This window comes from Mauremys reevesii, linkage group 4, assembly GCF_016161935.1.
Source record: "Mauremys reevesii isolate NIE-2019 linkage group 4, ASM1616193v1, whole genome shotgun sequence".
In the NCBI taxonomy this organism is placed as follows: domain Eukaryota; kingdom Metazoa; phylum Chordata; order Testudines; family Geoemydidae; genus Mauremys; species Mauremys reevesii.
Genome location: NC_052626.1, coordinates 113,353,908 through 113,375,115, shown reverse-complemented (window position 1 = coordinate 113,375,115; position 21,208 = coordinate 113,353,908). Strand labels below are relative to the sequence as shown.

Below are 21,208 nucleotides of genomic sequence, written 5' to 3'. Positions count from 1 at the left end.
ATCTGGTTCAAAGGATTTAAAGAGACTTTAATATGGACAAAATTAGTATTTCCTAAAGTAGTCAGGCAACATGACTACTTTAAACACCCTTTGGCTGCGCGCTCACAGCCTCCAACTCAATTGAATATGCTCCAAACCACATCATGGATTACTTTGGATGCTCTAAACCTCTGTCAGTCATGAGGCTGGGGTTTGGAACATACCAAGGTCCATGGTGGTTTAGAAGGCACACAACTGAATTGCACGGAGCAGCAGTGCCTGCTAAGGCCTAGCACAAGGCTTATCACTAAAACACAGAGCTTAAGGTACCAGTCACAAAACCTTGAATCTCTGCTACATGAACATGGCTGGAAACCACTCTACTTAGGGGCCTACCAAATTTGCAGCCATGAAAATCACATCATGGACCACGAAATCTGGTCTCCAGCTGCCCAGCTCTGAAAGCAGCACCGCCACCAGCAGCTGCAGAGAAGTACGGGTGGCATGGTATTGTCACACTTACTTCTGTGCTGCTGGTGGTGGTAGCATTGCCTTCAGAGCTGGGCAGTAGGGCTGTAGCCACCTCTTTCCCACCATCCAGCTTCAGGCAGTACGGCCGCCAGCAGCAGCGCAAAAGTAAGGGTGGCAATACCACGGCCCCCTAACAGGCTTGCAACCCCCTTTTGGATCCGGGCCCCTAGTTTGAGAAATTCTGCGGAGAAATCACACACCATTTGTGGGTGGGTCATAGAATAAATAGCAAATTTAGCAGACGTGTAACACATCTATGAAATTTGTTATTTATGCCATGACCAACTCGCGAAAATTGTGTGATTTCTCCACAATTTAAGTACACTCCTAACTATACTGGATGACGTGAGAAATCTCTTCAACGTATCCCTCCAACTTTCACTAAAGAAGCAGGGTCTTGTATTCTAAGTCAGGAGATCTGGGTTTTGCTGCTGGCTGTACCAGATTGCATGGGACCTTCAGCAAGTGCCTTTGCCATACCTACCTCTGTAGGGATGTTGCAAGACTCAATTTGCTAATGCTCGTGGAAGCCCATAGAGACACGGAAACTATTATGACTGATTGCTGATTGCTATTGCTCACGTAAACTCCATCCCCAATTTAACCTCATGGCTTTGAGGTCCTGTATATCCTCTTCAATCCTCTTCCCAGGATCACTGTTGTCTGCTAGATCACAATAACTGTTCTCCAACAAGAGTACATTTCCTGTTAATTGTATTACGCCCAACAGCTTCTTCCAGAAGAGGACAAGACCTAGTCCTCCTACAGGACACTGTCTTTCTCAATCACATCAGCCAGTTCATGTTAACAGCGTGATTCCCTTCCCTCTGTATACCCCAGGGAGTTAAGGGTATCATCTTCCCTTCTGGGGGAAATAAAAAGCAGAAGCTTGTCGTCAGACTGGCTCCATAAGTGGCAGCCCAGTGCAGTAATGCAAGCACACAGGGCTTGCCCAAGAACACCATCACCAGCTGACAGGAATGCTAATATTTCAGAAGTGGGCACCAGTTGCTGTGAGTAGCAGAATTCTGCTTCTACTTAGTTTGCCAATGGTACAGTAGATCTCTACTGTAATCTAATGCAGAACTGTTTTCATTTACCAAACTATTTGTCACCTTGAGTCCTCCACAGTAATTCCACAAGCTCAAGCAACAGCTGCCAGATGTCTATGGTAATCAATCGCTGGCTCCCCGACGAGACGTTCATCATTCCAGCTGATGTTTCTGCCTCCTAAATGCACTCACAGTTGAGATCCAAAAACTTGCCACTCAATTCAAGAAACAACACTCAAAACAGACCACCAAGGACAGATGTATTATCTCATCTTCTATGGCTTCAAGCCTGTCCTATAAATATCTTCAGTTTCCAATTCTTGTTACAGTATATAATGTAGGATAAAGTTAGCTCTTGATATTGCCTTTCAGATTCAATTCCTTCTGTACTTTAAAAAGAAATCAGTCTATTCGCTATTTTACCAGTTGACTGTGCTGGCAGCTTTGTGACATACTAATGCCTCTCTTGTGAACCCTGGCCTCCAGTTACACTCAATCCTCTAATAGCTACATTCATGGCACAGTGCATGCCATTGAAAAGGGTAGACCATAAAGCACATGTGACAGCAGCATATGTATGTGTGTGCAAGCAATGGAGGTCAGTTGATAGGTTTTACAACTAAACTTCAGCTGAACTCAAATCATGCCTAAGGATTCAGGCTATTTTTCTTTTTATTCTGCATAGTCTATTTGAATTTTTTTCCAAGTCAGGAAAAAGGCTGTTTTATTTATTTATTTATTTTTGGAGGAAGTATTCCTTATTACTTTCATAAGTGTAAATTTAAATCAGTCAGTGAGGCTGGGTAGCAAGGAACAGGCAATTGTTACTATGCTTGTTTAACTGAAAATGTAATATCTGTCTTCTAAAGTATTTAACTCAAGAAAGTTTATACAGCTTGAGGAGAATTATTTGTTAGGAAATGAAATCCCAGTACTGCTTCCATCTCATTTCTAAACTTGCCAAATTCCACCTCCCCCTCACCTTTGGAACACAAGTAGTAAATACCCATGAAAGCCCAACAGGTTGGTCACTGAAACAAAACAAAAAAAATGTCTAAAATATAAAATGTTTTTATTCCCTGCAACTCACTGGGTTCTCAAAAGCATGTCTATTTAAAATGGCACAGCATCAAGCCTTCTGAACAACACTCCCACAGGTTGATGGTACAGGAGTCTACTCAGACTTCAAGTTCTTTGGGGGCAGAGAACTTTTCAGTTATGCGTGTCACTTTACATAAGCAGTGGCTATATGCAGCCTGCCTAACACTGAGGCCATCAAAAAAGCACATGCACTGATAAAAAAAAAAAAAAAAGTATGAATCCTCTACCAAAAAGTGAGTGTTGGGTGGAAGTAAAAGAGAATGACAACATTCATCTGGACTTTTTCTCCCTATACTGAAGACAACAGAGTGACTGTTACAATTACAATGAAGTCACGCAGCCAGTGGTGAGCTGCAGCCGGTTTGCACCGGTTCGCGGGAACCGGTTGTTAAATTTAGAAGCCCTTTTAGAACCGGTTGTTCCCAGTGGGACAAACTGGTTCTAAAAGGGCATTTAAATTTAACAAGCACTCCTTGCTGCGGCCCCAGCTCACCTCACCTCTGCCTCCACCTCCTGCCATGAATGCTCCTCCCTGCTTCTCCTCCCGCCCTGCTTCCCGCGAATCAGCTGTTCACGCGGGAAGCCTGGGAGGGCTGAGAAGCAAGCAAGCAGGCTTCCCGCTCAGGCCCAGGAAGACGACGCTGAGGTAGGGAACTAGGGGGGCTGTGTGCCCCGGCTGGTCTCCAGCTGCGGCCCGCCCCGGCCCCGCGGCCCCGACCGCCCAGCCCCGACCCGACCCTCCCCATCCCCGCGTCCCCGTCCCCATCCCCGCGTTCCCGTCCCCAGCCCCGTCCCCTCCCCCAGCCCCACGTCCCTGGCTGCCCGGCCCCAGCCCCGCGTCCCTGACCGTCCCCGGCCGCGACCCTCCCCGGGCCCGACCCTCCCCAGCCCTGCGTCCCCGGCCGCCCGGCACCGGCCGCAGCCCTCCCCGCATCCCCGACCCTCCCCAGCCCCATGTCCCCGGCCCACCCCGTGTCCCGGCCGCCCGGCCCCAACCCTCCCCTCCCCAGCCCCGCATCCCCGACCCTCCCCGGCCGCGACCCTCCCCGGCCCCGCGTCCCCGGCTGCGACCCTCCCCGGCCGCCCGGCCCCGCGTCCCCGGCCGCAACCCTCCCCAGCCCCGCGTCCCCGGCCGCCTGGCTCCAGTAGTGCGGGTCTGGGCAGTGATGAGCTGCCAAAATCATAACAACCGGTTCCCTCCTTACCTCAGGAGGGATCATGCCCCCCCCGGACTCCTGCCCCATCCAACCCCCCGCGTTCTTTGATGCCCCGCCCCACCCCAGGGACCCCTGCCCCATCCATCCCCCTTCCCTGTACCCTGAGTGCCCTCCGCCGCCCCATCCAACCCCTCCTCTCATTCTTGATGGCCCCCTGGGACCCCTGCCCCATCCAACCACCCCTTCTCTCTGTCCCCTGACTGCCCCTGGAACCCCTGCCCCTGACTGCCCCCCACCACCCCATCCAACCCCTGATCCTTTCTGACTGCCCCACCAGGACCCTGGCCCCTATTCAATCCCCCTGTTCCCTGCCCTCTGACCCCCGACCTCCCCTACCCTCTCTCCAGCACCCCCTCCCTGCCCCCTTACCGCGCTGCCTGGATGTGGCTGGCGGCGCTACAGTCCGGCCGCTGCTGGAGCTGGGACAGGAGTCACATGGCTGGAGCCAGAGGATGTGGCTGGAGCCAGGCGGCTGGCCGGGCAGAGCCAGGGAGGGCCGCAGCCAGAGCTGGAACCGGGTAGCCGGGGCCGCCGCCACGCCCGGACCCACGCTGCCGGAGCCCGGCCCCCTGGCAAAACAGCAGGAGCCGGGCGGCTGGAGCCACAGGGCCAGGCCGGGCCGGAGCTGGGGGGCCGTGTCCGGAGCCGGGCATCCAGGTAGGTGGGGTCGCGGCCGCCGCCGTGCCCGGACCCGCACTACCGGAGCCGGGCGGCTGGGGACGCGGGGCCGGGGAGGGTCGCGGCCGGGGACGCGGGGCCGGGAAGTCGCGGGCGGGGGAGGGCCGCGGGCCGGGCCGGGTGGGGGGGACGCGCAGGGCTGGGGAGGGTCAGGGCCGGGGAAGGGTCAGGGGCCGGGGCCGGGCAGCCGGGGCCGGGCGGCCGGGGAGGGTCGGGGAGGGCCGGGGCCGGGGAGGGTCGGGGCCAGGCGTCCGGGAGGCGGGGCCAGGGAGGGTCGGGGCCAGGCGTCCGGGACGCGGGCTGGGAGGGTCGGGGCCGAACGGGGGGCCGAGCGTCCGGGGATGCGGGGACGGGGACGCGGAGGGTCGGGGCCGGGCAGCCGGGGACGCGGGTTTGGGGAGGGTCGGGGCCGGGCAGCCGGGGACGCGGGGCCGGGGCGGGCCGCGGCTGCAGACCAGCCGGGGCACAGAGCCCCCCATGTTCCCTACTTCAGCGTCGTCTTCCTGGGCCTGAGCGGGAAGCCTGCTTGCTTCTCAGCCTTCCCAGGCTTCCCGCGCGAACAGCTGATTCACAGGAAGCAGGGCGGGAGGAGAAGCAGGGAGGAGCATTCATGGCAGGAGGTGGAGGCAGAGGTGAGGTGAGCTGGGGCCTCAGCAAGGAGCGCTTGTTAAATTTAAATGCCCTTTTAGAACCAGTTTGTCCCACTGGGAACAACCGGTTCTAAAAGGGCTTCTAAATTTAACAACCGGTTCCCACGAACCAGTGCGAACCGGCTGCAGCTCACCACTGGGTCCGGGCACGGCGGCGGCCGCGACCCCACCTACCCGGATGCCCGGCTCCGGACACGGCCCCCCAGCTCCGGCCCGGCCTGGCCCCGTGGCTCCAGCCGCCCGGCTCCTGCTGTTTTGCCAGGGGGACAGGGTCCGGCAGCGTGGGTCCAGGCGTGGCGGCGGCCCCGGCTGCCCGGTTCCAGCTCTGGCTGCAGCCCTCCCTGACTCCGCCCGGCCACCGCCTGGCTCTGGCTGCCGGGCTCCCGCCACATCCTCCGGCTCCGGCCACGCGACTCCTGTCCCGCCCCGCGTCCCCGGGCTCCCGGCTCCAGCAGCGGCCGGACTGTAGCGCCGCCAGCCACGTCCAGGCAGCGCGGTAAGGGGGCAGGGAGGGGGTGCTGGAGAGAGGGTAGGGGAGTTCGGGGGTGGGGGGTCAGAGGGCAGGGAACAGGGGGATTGAATAGCGGCAAGGGTCCTGGTGGGGCAGTCAGAAAGGATCAGGGGTTGGATGGGGGCGGCGGGAGGCAGTCAGGGGACAGAGAGAAGGGGTGGTTGGATGGGGCAGGGGTCCAATGGGGCCATCAAGAATGAGAGGAGGGGTTGGATGGGGGCGGCGGAGGGCACTCAGGGTACAGGGAAGGGGGGTGGATGGGGCAGGGGTCCCTGGGGTGGGGGGGGCATCAAGGAACGCGGGGGGTTGGATGGGGCAGGAGTCCGGGGGGGGGGGGGATGATCCCTCCTGGGGTGAGGAGGGAACCGGTTGTTATGATTTTGGCAGCTCATCAGTGCACGCAGCCCCAGTCATCAGCAGAAGAATTCAACATCATTTTAGCTAAAGATCAGACCTGAACAATGTCTAATCCAATCAGTATCGATATTAACACAGCTCTCCTTCCCTTTCAACAGGCTCCAGCCTACAGTGAGCATCAGGGGCAAACAGTGTACAGATACACATTAAATCACTGGACTCCAGCACATGTCACTTCTCTGCTCCCAACACCTCCTGATTGAAGCGCAGCCACATCGTGTTGGCTATCAACACCCACCAAGGAAAAAACACTGACCAACTTGCAATTGTGTTTATAATTATATAAATTGATTGGCGAGAGTAGCCAGAAATTCTTTTTCTCAAGACAAGAAAGATGGATTTTTATTCAGTTTCCATTTGCAAAAAGAAAAGTCACAAGTTAGTAGAACAGGGACAACTGAAAAAAAAAATTCACCCCCCCAAAATGGTCTGTTTTGTTCAGTTTAGATTTTGACTAATGAGGTGCAGAAATCCATTTAGGAACAACTACTACTGAGCTGAAAATAGTAAATAAATCACTTATTTTAACCAAGATCCATTTTTTGTTTGCAATCCTGCCAGGGTGGGGAAAGTTGAGACTCTCCTGACTTTACAAATAAAATCAAAGGCAGAAGAAGAGCAATGAGCTGCTCCAAATTCCAAGGCCCCGATGTGATTAAATCAGGCTATATACCGGAACCACAACTAAAGATGGTGGCAGTGTTCTGACCTAGTAGGAGGTGAGGATAGTACTGAATTTGTGGGAGTAAGTGACCTGAAAGCAGTCCAAGGAGGATGTTAATCAGATAATCTTGGACAGCAAAATGCCCAAAAGGACAATACCGACCTTATTGAAAATCTAGTTAATGGATTAATGTGGTTCTATGCAGCCAAGAAAAGCAGGCTTGAAGAAAAATTTCACTACTCATCATCTTACTACCTTAACTGAAGTCCCTAAGATGCTGTTCACTGTTTGGTAGCATTTACTGCCACAACAATCTTGATATACAACTATTTCATAGTAGTTCAAAACATAAATGGTGAGAAACAAAGAGAGACTTTTCAGGTACTGGAAAGTCAAAGTCCTACTCTGAGGAACCAGTAGCAGCAACAGAGATAAGGAAGACTGGAAACCTAATTTACTGCTGCATGAACAGTAAAAACAAGCTATTTTCCAGGAGATCCAAGGTATTTTCACTGATCTGTTGGGGCACTTCTATTTTTTTCCTTTAACAAAAAGAATTCAGTTTACCCACAGAACAGAAGCATTATGAAGAGTGGCAGTGGAAGCTTCCCTCAAACCATGCCGCTTATATGCCTCAATCCTGACCTGCAGGAAATACCTTGAAGAGTGAAAGAACAGTTCACTCTCCAGGACTCATTCAAGTCCTTGTTGTCTGAGGACTACACTACAGAGTTAGGTCGACGTAAGGCAACTTATGTCGACCTAATGATGTCAGTGTCTACTCTACAGCCTTCCTCCCGTCAATGTAAGTGCCCATCTACACTAATATCATAACTCTACCTCCAAGAGAGGCATAAGGCTTATGTCGGTGTAGTTAGGGTGAGGCAGAGTCTGTGTACATACTGCGTGCCTTACATCGGCTGTTGGCTGCCTTGTCAAGTGCATGGCTGAAGTCATGAAATTGACAAGAAAGCTGGACAGCTAGAGCCCAGCTGCCCCCTGCTTCTCTGGAGAGCTGGGTGGCTGGACCCGGCTCTAAGTGGCAAATGGGGAGGCGAGAAGCCCCAGGCAGGGAGCGGGGGAGGAGGAGAATGTAGTAGTTTTTGTTCACTGCAGTCCTGAGCTGGATTTAAAATCTACAAGTCAAAGGCTCTGTACTCATTTCCAATTATTTTCCCATCATCCTGTCCTCTGCCTCACCTTTGGGCCATAAAAAAAAACCCTCTGTTACTTCTAATGTTCACGTGAACTGGATTTTTCTCATTTGTTCTAGACATAACAGGATACAATATTCCTTTGTGGGGATGTTATTGCATGATTAACAAGTCCCACATTCTCAACAGAGGATTTGGCTCGTAAACAAAACTATCGTGATCAATGATGCTCCTGACCTCTGTAAATTGCTTATTACAGAAAAATGATTTATACTCTGAAAAGGGAAGAAGCATAAACATTAACAGGATAAGTGTGGAGCACAAACTGTTTGTTTATACGTTGTGTGTATTACCACCCAACTGGAGTGACAACACTTTAGTCTAGCTAAAAAAAAAAAAAAAAAAGTATTCTTTTTAGTAAAGTTTGAACAGTTCATATTTTTCCTTAATAGGCAATATTTAAAACATCTGTACATAGCTTGAGCTCTCAGGATCCTTTTTTGAATAAAAAAATCTGAAACACCACGAACACTGTATCAAATAAATTCTGAAGAGATAGCAGCCTAACGCTGCAGAAAATTACAGAAGTCCTATTCCAGTCCTGAAATTAACATAATCATAAAGCTACATCTCAACCACACTTTATTGTACAAGGAGGTATTATACTTTAAATAAAAAACCAAACAAACAGATTTTCCACTAATAAGAAAAGCATGTGTTTGGCTTCATGTAACTATCTACCTATGTGTGGCTACACCATGAAATAGACAGAAAATACAGATCTGTACTGTTACCTGTCAGCAATGTGTTCTTGGGGAACCAGGGCGCAGTACTCAGCCTGTCTGATTCACAAAAAACTTTCCCTCCTCCCTCCCCACTTCTGCTTGAACCAAAACCGATCAGAAGAAAGACTTACAAAAAGCAATGAAAAGGCAGTGGAAGACACACCTAAACCCCTCCGGACATGGGTGACAGGATTAAGGAAACTCCCCTAGCTTCATTTGCATTGGAGATGGGACAAGGAGGCATCTCCATTAGCATACAGAATGGAGAACAGAGATTCCAAGGCAAAAACCGCACTGAACTCTGGGACCAGCAAAGCAGGAAAGCACTGCCTGATGGGGATCTCTGCTCCAGATGTTAATGAACTCATGCCTGCACACACCCAGCTCAGTAGTTATCAGATCAATTCTAGTAATAAATCCTTTATTAGTATCCAAAATACTGAAGCTGCCTAATTGCATTGTGAGCTCTCTCGAAGGAACACCGCCCATAGCCAGGAATGAGCAGTTCCTATTGTCTAGCCTGAACAAAACACCTTTGGTATACTTCTCTGAGCCATCAGTTTACCCATAAACAAATCTAGTGTTCTCCCTTGATCCATTGTTCTTTCCCTACAAAAACCCCTACCCATCCTCAAGTAAGTGTTCCGATGCCTGGATCCAAAATCTGCATCAGTTCCACTGGGACTTCATCTTCTCCTGACTGATCATGCTGGGGGCTCTGCCTGTCGCCAGCACTCCAGACCCTCAGCTATCACCACCACCACCTGGGACCCCCGATCGATTCAAGCTTCATGGAGTGGTGAGAACCCATCTCTCTCTCTAGGTATAGCCTTCTGACCCTGATTTGTGTGATCAGTTAATTTTCTAAACCTGACTTTTATATCAAATGTTAAGTTAGATTTAATATTATAACTGTTGTATTTGTTTGGCTCCCCTATGGTTATTACCTGGCAATAAATAACTCATGGTTAAGCTGGTTGCTTCTCCCTCCCCCCCCCCCCCCCGGTGGGTGTTTTTTGGCTTCCTCGTTCACTCTGCAGCAACGCTCCTCGTATCTAAGGGTATGGCTACACTTGAGAGTTGCAGCGCTGGTCGTACAGCTGTGTAGGGAAAGCGCTGGTGTGTGGCCACACTCACAGCTACCAGCGCTGCAGTGTGGCCACATCTGCAGCATTTGCAGTGCTGTTGGGAGTGATGCATTATGGGCAGCTATCCCAGCGTTCAAGTGGCAGCAACGTGCTTTTCAAAAGAGGGGGGTGGGGTGCAGTGTGACAGGGACCGGGGGAGAGAGAGTGGATTTTTGGAGCTGACACTGTATATCAGCTCCCTGCCTTGCAAAATCAGAAAATTTTCCCGGCCCCTTACTCTGCAAACAGCCTGCAGACCAGATAAGCAGCTGATCCAACGGACTCCCTTTCTCACCCCGCCCCCACTGTTTCTCTCGTCAAGCAAACATTCACAGCAAGGTAGTGGGTTTATCTCATTTGATTGTTCAGTCAGTTACAGATTGATCACGGCAAACATGAGCTGTGTTTGTTTTTTAGATAAGCAGCTCCCGGAGCCCCGAGTTCACAACAAATCAAAGAGAGGCAGCATAACAAAACAAAGGGAGTAATTTAGTTAAAAGCATTCTGGGATATCTCCTAATACCCTGGAGGCCAATAACAGCGCTGGTGTGTGGCCACACTTTACGAGCAGTGCTGTAGCACCAGCGCTGCAATCCTTATACCACAAGCAGACCCAGGTGTACCGCCAGCGCTGCAGCCAGGGAGTTGCAGCACTGGATGTGCCCTGCAGGTGTGGACATTTACTAATTGCAGCGCTGGAAAGCCTCCACCAGCGCTGCAAATCTCAAGTGTAGCCATACCCTAAGCTAAAGATCCCTGCAGTGCCCAAAAATCCTGTGGGGTCTGCTCATCAAGTGGGTTACTACCAGAACAATTGTAACATGAAAGTGGGGATAGGGACGTGCTGAACCTGGGGCATATGAGGGTGACAGCTTGGAAGTGCTGCTCGACCCAGCCTACTGAGTCCAGGGACATATAAGGGGCCAGCTTGGGAGTGCTGATTAACCCGGCCCTCTCAGACGCGCTCTGTTAATGTGTGCATGTGTTAGTCTGATTCTGGGGCTGGAAGAATCCAACTCTGGGGAACCTAGGTCCTGCAGGATAGCTCCATTGGGAGGGAACTTGCAGAAGTAGAGCTCCGTATGAGAACAAAAGTGACACAAGCAGTACATTGATATCACAGAACCCGCTCCCCTCCCCCAGAAGAGTAACCCTAATAAATGAGCATATCTCAAAGTAACAGGCAAATCTGGTAACAATATCTGCACACTCATTGTTCTGCACACTCGCTGTTAAACAGAGTATGTGGGGGAAGAATGATTTATGGTTAAACTGAATTTGGACTCAGATCTGGGTTCAATTCCCAGCTCTGTCATAAACTTCAAGAGTGACCTTCCGCAAGTAACTTAGGCCTTCCTACCACTATACTGGCAAAACCTCTTGCATGGACCCAGTTATATTGGTATAGAAGTGCTTATACAGGTATAGCTTGTGCTGGGTCACTCGACTAACATAAGGTAGATTGGTGTAAGCACAATTATACAGCTATAACCACATTTATCCTAGGGCTTTTACCAGGATAGTAATGTTGGTAAATAAAAAAAATAAACCACACCTTTGACACAGCTGTGCCAATAAAACTTTTAAATGTAAACCAGGCTTTAATCCACCTCTCAGGTTCCTATTTGTAAAATGAAAATAATACTCCTTGCTTTCTTCTGCCCTTTTCTGACTTGTCTATTTAGACTTGAACCTCTTTGGGAGTGAGGGTGGGCGAGGACTGTATCCTAGGGAGTGCCTCTCATACCCTATATGTGCTACTAAATACAATTATTAATAAGGTGATTATGAAGTTATGTAGAGAATTAATTGCTATACTTAAAATTAGATAGACCCCTAAGAGGAGGCTGGCATACTTCATGGAGTTCCCCCATGGTTAACTTCAGCAGGAGGCATTCCTCCCTCTTCTCCAAACCTGTGCATACCTTAAACCTGCAGCCCTTGAAAAGGATTTAGACGAGACCTGCATAAAGGACTTTATATTCCTACATGCCTAGTGTTTATTCTGCATGCTTTCAGTGTGGTGCCACTTTTTTTCTAGCAGGCTGGGTGGCTCAGCTCATGGGGCCCAGCAGCAGTCAGCCATCAGAAAGGCACATTAGCAGCTAAGTAGACAATATCTCCTCAAGAATGAAGGGGTTGGAGAAAGAGAGAAAAGACTCCTCAAGAGCTTGGCTGCACAGTCAAAAAGAACCCATGATCATGTACTGAGGCAGACAAGAGGGGAGCACGGCATATACACACAAAAGTTTCCTTTTGCATTTTGAATGTGCCTGCTGTATATTCAGTGAGCAAAAGCATTTTTCCTTTCCTTAAAAACCCAAGGCTCTGCCTTCTGCATCCCAGACCTGTTTACTGTACTAAGAGAGCCATAAATCCATTGATCAACTTCAAAAGACAGATTAAATGCTGATCTTCCTCTAATAAACGTACACATTAAACTTGTCAAGTATGGTCCTCTAAAAATGGGAGGCTATCACTTTCATCCTGGAAAAAAAACAAATCATTTTCAAAAGGTGAATTCCCACTAGAGTTCCAAAGTTATAAAATGTCATCGCTGCAACAGGGAGGCAGTGGGTACTAGTGTGTAGAACAAAAGTCGTGGAATCTGGACTCCTGGGTTTTAGTCCTGGCTCTGCCACTTGTGTAAATTTGGGCAAGTCACTCCAGCAGTTTGTCTCCACATGCCAATACACATGGGTAAAATCAATCCATGCATTGCAAATGCACCCTTCTCTGTGCTACTAATTACCTCAAAGGGGTACTGTGAGGCTAATTAGTGGATGTTCACAAAGCATTTCAAGATCTTCCAGGGGGAAGGTGCCTTGGAGAGAAGATTTCTCCTACTGACTTTAATGGAAGTGCCATATATGAATGAAGGGGTGGGGTCTGGCGGACAATAGGACATTAAAAAAATAGTGCTCCAATGGGTGTTTTAAATGCATGCTTTACAAGAATATATTTTCTTCTCCTCCTCTAGCAGCATTTGTTACTAATTTCCCTTTCCAAACTGTGAAAGGAAATGTCTGAGCTACCAACCAAGAAAGATTCATTTACACATTTACTAGAGTTAGATGGAATCAATGTTTGAAATTCAGAGGGAGAAAAATGATGGTATTTTAAACCTTGTAAGAATACCCAATATTTATATATAGAATTTGTAACAGATGTCAGGGTGATTTTTTTTAATTTTTTTTTTAACAACCTATATTTTACACTGTTTACATGGTTACACTAAGCACAAACCCGTGCAAAGTAATCCAATCCATGCTTGCAGCCCAAAATATGAAATATTTTTAGTGACAGTTTTATTTATACACACTAAGTATTACAATGAGTATCATATTGCTGAATGCTAGAGATAGCTTGAAAAATCAGTGATATATTTGCCAACAGGATAGAATAAAAAGGAGCCTGTTTGCGTGCAGGCAGGCACTTATCATCCATACCAAAGAATGCTAAGGCAGCTTTAATTATAAATATGAGTAATTTGCCTTTTTTTTTTTTTAAATAACTTAAAAAGACACCTGGCTTGGCTTGTAATAGAAGAAGAGCAATTCACTTCAGGGCCTTTAAGGTTGGAATTTCCAAGGAGCCTAAGGGATTTGGGCACCTAACTCCCCTTAACACAAAGGTGAAAATTCTAGCCTGGATTCCTAGATTAACTTTCCCACGTCCAAATACCAGAGGTCAAAATCTAGTTTAGTTGCCAAAGATGAGGGTCGGTGTGTTAGTTCTTCATGAACATTTGTCCATGTTGCAGAAACCTTTGCACAGTCAGGCATTACTATAAAGTGACTGTTTAAAAGATGCCAAGGACCACAAGAAAGGCTGTGGATGTGGTGGTTTGCCAGAGGCCTATTGAGGGGGACAAGGGGAAAATATGCATCACACCAGCACCTGACCGCACTACGCTTAGGCTGTAGTCACCAGGACTAAAACTTACTAAAAATTCAAGACACGGTTTTATTTTATTATGAGCTAGCCCTGAACTTTACTAAAGCAAAGCTGCATAAACCCCAGTAATACAGAAAGCTAGTTTGTGATTTGGATGACATGGCCTCACAAAAGAGTAAGATGCCTGCATTATAATCCTGCAGAGAGGTCTTGTTCTGCAGGATAATCAGGTACAGCATGCCATTTACTTCCTCCCCTCCACACCCCCCCACATGCAGGTGGGTGGGAGAGATGGGGAATGGGAAAAGTTTGGCTTAACCTCTCACTTGCTGGCCACAGAGGGTGTCAAATATATGCATCACCAGCAGCAAATTAATATTTCTTTGATCAGAGTGTTGCTAAATCTCACAATATTTTGTGTCTTTCTTAGAGCCCCAGCTCCGAGAGTCATGAATACATGACAGGTTTCAGAGTAGCAGCCGTGTTAGTCTGTATCCGCAAAAAGAAAAGGAGTACTTGTGGCACCTTAGAGACTAACAAATTTATTTGGGCATAAGCTTTCGTGGGCTAAAACCCACTTCATCAGGCATCTGATGAAGTGGGTTTTAGCCCACAAAAGCTTATGCCCAAATAAATTTGTTAGTCTCTAAGGTGCCACAAGTACTCCTGTTCTTTTAATGAATACATGAGAACCTATTCTTTCATTAAAAAAAGAGTAATTTTGAAGCCCTAATGGTCAAAGAAAAGCTTAAAGAACTGGGTATACTTGAGGCCCATAAGGTTCAAAACCCAGAAGACAAATAAAGAATCCCAAACATATTTTCAATCTCATTACTTTTGGGGCCTGACTCATGATTTCTGAATGCTTGGGGTTGGCATTACTGAAAGCCTCATGAAAGTTATCAGGTTCAAGTAAGGTTGTCATTCCCCCAGTCCAGACACACAAAAGCTCCTTCTTCATACCACTATATGAAGGCGATTTAATTAAAACCACTCAATAAATAATATTGTTGCTAGTATTACAGTAGCGCCTAGAGGCAGTGATGAGCTGCCAAAATCTTAACAACCGGTTCCCTATAAAAAGTTCTGATTTAAAGGATGTGCCACAGTATGTATTTTTTGTACCAACAGGGTTACCATACGCCCGTATTTTCCCGGACGGTGATTTAAGAACCAAAAAGCCTGACATGTCCGGGAAAATACGGCTGTATGTTAACCTTACCTAAAGTTCTTTTTTAAAAAGATGGGCCTGAACTAGAAATGAGCTCCGTTTCACATGTGTGGGTCCCCGCCACTCCTTGGGGGTGTTTCCTGGGTGACCAGATGTCCCGATTTTATAGGGACAGTCCAATTTTTGGGTCTTTTTCTTATATAGGCTCCTATTACCCCCCACCCCCGTCCCAATTTTTCATACTTGCTGTCTGGTCACCCTAGGGTGTGCACATGTGTGGGTCCCAGCTGCTCCCTGCCCCCCTCACTGAAGCAGGTGTGCAGGGTTACTGCCCTGGGAACTGCAGGGCACCAGTGGATGTGGCGTGGGGCAGGGCTAGCTGGAGACAGGAGGGTGCGGGGTTAGCTGGATGCAAGGGGGTGCAGGGTTGGCTGGAGACGGGGGGTGTGGGGCTGGCTGGAGGCAGGGCAGGGGCTGACTGGAGGTAGGGACTGGCTGCAGAGGGGTGTGGGGCTGGCTGGCTTCAGACAGGGCCGCAGGGGGGTGCGGCAGGGGTTGGCAGGGTTGGAGACAGAGGAATGCGGGTCTGGCTGGCTTTGGGCACGGGGGGTGCGGCAGGGGCTGGCTGGAGACAGGGCAGGGGATGTGGCAGGGGCTGGCTGGAGGCAGGGAGTGCGGGGCTGGCTGCAGGCAGGGCAGGAGGTGAGGGGCTGATGCTGGCTGCGGGCAGCGGGTGCAGGGCTGGCTGGAGACAAGGGCTGGCTGCGGGCAAGGGATGCAGGGCTGGCTGGAGACAGGGGCTGGCTGCAGGCAGGGGGTGCAGGGATGGGGCTGGCTGTGGGCAAGGAGTGCAGGGCTGGCTGGAGTCAGGGGCTGGCTGCGGGCAGGGGGTGGCTGTGGGCAGGGGGTGCTGGGCTGGGGCTGGCTGTGAGCTGAGGGTGCAGGGCTGGCTTGAGACAGGGGCTGGCTGCGGGCAGGGGGTGCAGGGATGGGGCAGGGGGTTCAGGGATGGGGTGCGGGGCTGGCTGGAGTCAGGGGCTGGCTGCGGGCAGGGGGTGCGGGGCTGGCTGTGGGCAGGGGGTGCAGGGCTGGGGCTGGCTGTGAGCAGGGGGTGCAGGGCTGGCTGGAGACAGGGGCTGGCTGCGGGCAGGGGGTGCAGGGATGGGGCAGGGGTGCAGGCAGGGGTGCAAGGCTGGCTGGAGACAGGGGCTGGCTGCGGGCAGGGGGTGCAGGGATGGGGCAGGGGGTTCAGGGATGGGGTGCGGGGCTGGCTGGAGTCAGGGGCTGGCTGCGGGCGGGGGTGCGGGGCTGGCTATGGGCAGGGGGTGCAGGGATGGGGCTGGCTGTGGGCAAGGGGTACAGGGCTCGCTGCAGGCAGGGTGGCGGGTACTCACAGGGAGAGTGTCTCGGAGCAGCTCGAGCAGCAGGACTCAGCCAGGCCCAGCAGAGCAGCTGGGGACCCACCAGGCAGCAGTGGGAGCCCCAGGGCCAGGGATCGGGGGAGCAGCAGCAGCAGCAACAGGGCCAGGCGGCGGCCAACATGGCTCCCACAGAGCAGCGCCCCCAGCGGCTGGAGGAGAAATTACACACTTCCCGGACGGAGCCCATCAAAGCTGCAGCACCCCCTCCTCGCAAGGAAGCGGGTTAACAACCGGTTCTAAAACCGCTTCAAAATTTAACAACTGGTTCACGTGAACCGGTGCGAACCGACTCCAGCTCACCACTGCCTAGAGGCCCAATCAAGATCAGAGCACCACTATGCTGGGCGCTCTGTGGATAGAGAGAGAGACAGAGAGAAAATAGTCCATGCCCAAAGGAACCTACAGTCTAAACAGACAAGACTAAGGATGAGAGGGAAAACTGAGTCAGAGATATGAAGGGACTTACCCAAGAGTACACAGCAGGTCAATGGCAGAACTGGGAATAGAACTCAGGACTCCCAGTCTGGTCCACTAAACCAGTGATTTTCAACCTGTGGTCCACAGACCCTTGCGGGGCCACAGACTATGTCTAAGACTTCCAAAGGGGTCTACACCTCCATTCAAAATATTTTAGGGGTCCACAAATGAAAAAAGGTTGAAAACCACTGCACTAGATCACACTGCCTCCCCAGAATAATTTCAATGCATCTTTCCAATTTTAACCAACATTTACAGTGGCATTTTTTTATAAGTATAAAAAGTGGGTCCTAAGAATGTAATGTGGGTTATGGTTTTGGACTGTGTGTATGGGATTCTCCTCTTCTTTCCTCGCCTCCCCAGGACTATGAATTATCTTTATCAATAGTAATCCTAAACATTATATGTCTAACTTATAGGGACAACCACATATTAGTAAAACTGGTAGCTATCTTTAAATATTGCTTTTTAATAAATGGACAATAAGTTTTTAAAAGTCCATGTTACATTTTCTGAGTTGTGTGGAGTTTTTGAGTAGTTTTGTTTTTTGTTTTGTTTTTTGGGGGATTTTTTGTGCGTTAATTATAAGTTTTAAGAAGCAGAGATTTATTTCAGAGTCCTGGTTTTCCTTGGCAGTCTACAGTTTGTCACTGCTAACGTTATTATTTACAACAAAATATAGCACTCTGATTATATACAATTTCATTTCAATTGGACTGAATTAGTTTATTTCCCTGCAACAACCAATTATCTGAAGAGAATGTTCCAAAAGGGGCCATCAAAGGTGCTTTATAAAAAATATGCAATCTGGGGGTTTGTTTAGCTTCTGCAGGCCTGACAGGAACTACCAGAGTTTGTAGAGAAATGTTAAAACCCAGGAGGCTCTGTGAATTTACCTATTCTTGTCTCCTCCTATTACATTAGCTACTTTAAAGATTATCAAAAGAGGAAGGGCAGCTGACTTGATGTAACACAGACAAGGTGGCTGGGGTAATATCTTTTATTGGACCAACTTCTGTTGGTGAAAGAGACAAGCTTTCGATTCAGTGCATACAGCCTTCTGTATCAATGGTGTGCTTCCAGAAAGCAGAAAAGGGCAGTGCCCCACCTAGCATTCTGATGGACTAGAGATAACTTATTTGTGGAGCGCTGCTTTAAAACAAGACTCCTCCAACTTTATCACTGGTAGATGACATATTAATATAGAGCATCTAATAGAGAGCATCTTATGAACAGTCCCCACGACCCCACCACGTTCACAACTGCATGGATCACCTTTCTTCTCCTTTGTGATCTCATTAATATCTGTGTAGCTAACACAAACTGCTTACATTAGGAAAGTATAATATGTATAGTTGTCATTTAACAGCTGGAAAAAAAGGAGAGCCAATACCATGTGACCAGCCAACTCTCCACAGACCACCAAGCAAGTAAGCGACCACGGATCACAATTTGAGAACTGCTGCTTTATGACATTACAAAAACAGCATTTCAGCAGAGAATTCAGAGGCACTTACGTGGCACTGCAGTGAGACGAGACAACCCTTCCCGTCCATTTTCAGTTTCATTTCAAGGAAAGAAAGTCCTTGGGGAATAAAGCCATCTGCATCTGGTACATTTTAATAAATAGAGAAAACTTCTAAAAGTTATTGCAAAACCATTGGCTCTCGGCAATTCTTGGTTTCTGCATTGTGCAACCTGTACACCTCGTTAACTGTGAGAACTGCAACATGATGCCAATCTAGCTCGGCTCATGCTAGACGTACAACGGGACTGTCCAGTCTCAACTCACTGCTCCTCTCATTTTTTTTCTCCCCAGTTCAAAAACATGTCTTTTACATGATCATTTTATGGAGAGTTAAAGTTATGCTCTGGGGGACCCCTAAACGAGTTATGTTAATGACAGGGCAATATATAAAAGTCGCCATCAGCCTCCTTCCCCAAGAGCCCAGCTGTTTGTGCTAGGATCCATGGATAACTGCCAATTTTAAAAAAAAAATTCCTGCAAGGGACAATTGTATAAATAAATTTTGGACCTGCAGGGGGATTGGAGGGGACAGTAGGACTCATTTACCCAAGAACTGTGTGCACACTGTGGTGAATGTTAGCACAAACTCTACTGGGCAGTAGGTAGCTTATTACCCCCACCTGAGAGATGAAACAACAACAAAGGTGTAGACCAGCATCTTCAAAACTGGTTACCAATTCTGGGTCTCCGATTTGAGACCCACAATTGTCTGATGTTCAGAAGTGCTGAGCACTCTCAGGGCAGGTCTACACTGGGTTAAGTCGACCTAAGTTACACAACTCCAGCTACGTTATTCACGTAGTGGAGTTGATGTAGCTTAGGTCAACTTACTGCATGTCTACAACATGCTGGATCAACGGAAGTAACTCTCTCATTGACTTACCTTATGCTCCTCGTTCCAGTGGAGTACCAGAGTCGACAAGAGAGCAATCTGTGGTGGATTTACCAGGTCTTTACTAGACCTGCTAACTCAACCCCTGGTGGATTGAACACCGCAGTGTCGATCCATGATAAGTGTAGACATGCCCTCAGATTCCAAAAATCAGTTCAAGAAGTCTCAAGCTAAACATCCAAAAAATGAGCAACCCCACAAATCAGCAGCCACTTCTGGAAATCTGAGCGTTCAGTGCTGAGTTAGCTATGGCTAGGAACTTCAAAGGAGTCAAAGGGAGTTTTTAGGCATCCAACTTCCATTGAATTTCAATGGTATTTGGGCATCCAACTGCTTAGGTTCCTCTGAAAGTGCATAAATGTTTAACAGTGAGAGTACTTAACCATTGGAACAAATTACCAAGGGTCACGACGGATTCTCCATCACTGACCCATTTTTAAATCAAGATTGGACGTTTTTCTAAAAAAGATGCTCTAGGAATTATTTTGAGGAAGATTTATGGCCTGTTTTATACAGGAAGTCAAACTAGATGATCACAATGGTTCCTTACAGCCTTGGAATCTAATGAAAAACCCGGCTTAAATCTTGAGGGAGACCTCCAGTCCTGCCACTAAAAAGCAGAAGTCCTTTACGTGCACTGCACTGCTGTGTGTCGTCCACTAAGCCACACTGCCTCATGGTAGCGAGTTGCCAGTTCAGATGCAGACAGCTGTCTAGGAGGGAGCTTGGCACTGTTACCAATAATGACGGAAAGAAAAAGTACCCTGAAAACTGGTAAAACATCCGATTTTGATCTCAAGTCTCCATCAAAAAATTATTCCTATTCAGCACTGATTTGTCTACCACAGAGCGGGGTTTGATCTTTAATTTGCTCTCAGGAGCCAGCTGGCAAATTTCCAGTTCCACCCTGAAGCTTTTAAAATCCTGATGGGATCATCATTCAGATCCCAAGAGTCTATTTCTGTCCTCCAATATGCATGCATGTATTATGCAAAGTATTTGTGCATCTAAAGAGCCAGCAGCAGCCTGAAGTGCTACTGCAGCTCCACACGTTCCTGGTATAAAGACGTGTTTATTCAGGTCAATGCAGGGACTGAACCCAGGATCTCTGGATATAAAGGTATGAGCCTCCACTGCTTGAGATAAATGACAAGGTACAATTAGCTTGGGGGCAACCACAGAAACAAACATCTATGTCTGGTCTAGCCAGCCCCTTAAGGAGGACAGAGCCCCACGGTTGAAGTATGGGTTACGACAACATTCATCACTAGCCACCAAATTCCTCTCCCCCGCCCCAAATTAAGAATGGTTCAATCCAATGTGGGAGGTCACTGCCCTATACAGATACCTATCGTCTCAAAAGAGATATATCTGGACTACAGACTATTCCATATACAGCTGTGACCACCACATAGGAGTCTCCCTTCAGTATACAGTTATTAGGTAGCCACCTGGATACCTGTGACTGTATCATACTTACAGCTAATTTAGAGAGACCACTAGAAGTGGCAGCAGGTGGATGGACATACTGGGTATGTCTACACTGCAATTAGACATCTGCGGCTGGCTCGTGCTAGCTGATTCAGGGCGCGCAGGGCTCAGGCTAAGGGGCTGTTTAACTGCGGTGTAAAGATTCAGGACCAGGCTGGAGCCCAGGCTCTAGGACAGTGCAAGGCAGGAGGGTCCCCAGAGCTCGGGCTACAGCCCGGGGATGAACGTCTACACCACAGTTAAATATCCCCTTAACCCAAGCCTCACAAGCTCGAGTCAGCTGGCACTGGCCAGCCTTGTTTTTTTTAACGATAGTGTAGACATACCCATCATGAGTAATTTTAACCCCTTCTTTGGAGCCATTGGGCCATAGAGTGTGACATGGTTAAACTTATCCATACAGTCAAGTTAATGTCAAGTCGCTCTCATTGAAGGAGGCAGTCTGTTTCTTTAAATCCCTCTTCG

At 48.9% G+C, this 21,208-nt stretch overlaps 1 protein-coding gene across 3 annotated transcripts in view; it reads right to left on the bottom strand.

The window, feature by feature from the left end:
* Positions 1-21,208, bottom strand: part of LRP5 (LDL receptor related protein 5) — a 258,401-nt gene that overhangs the window by 197,412 nt on the left and 39,781 nt on the right. The gene's annotated exons all lie outside the window — the stretch shown is intronic.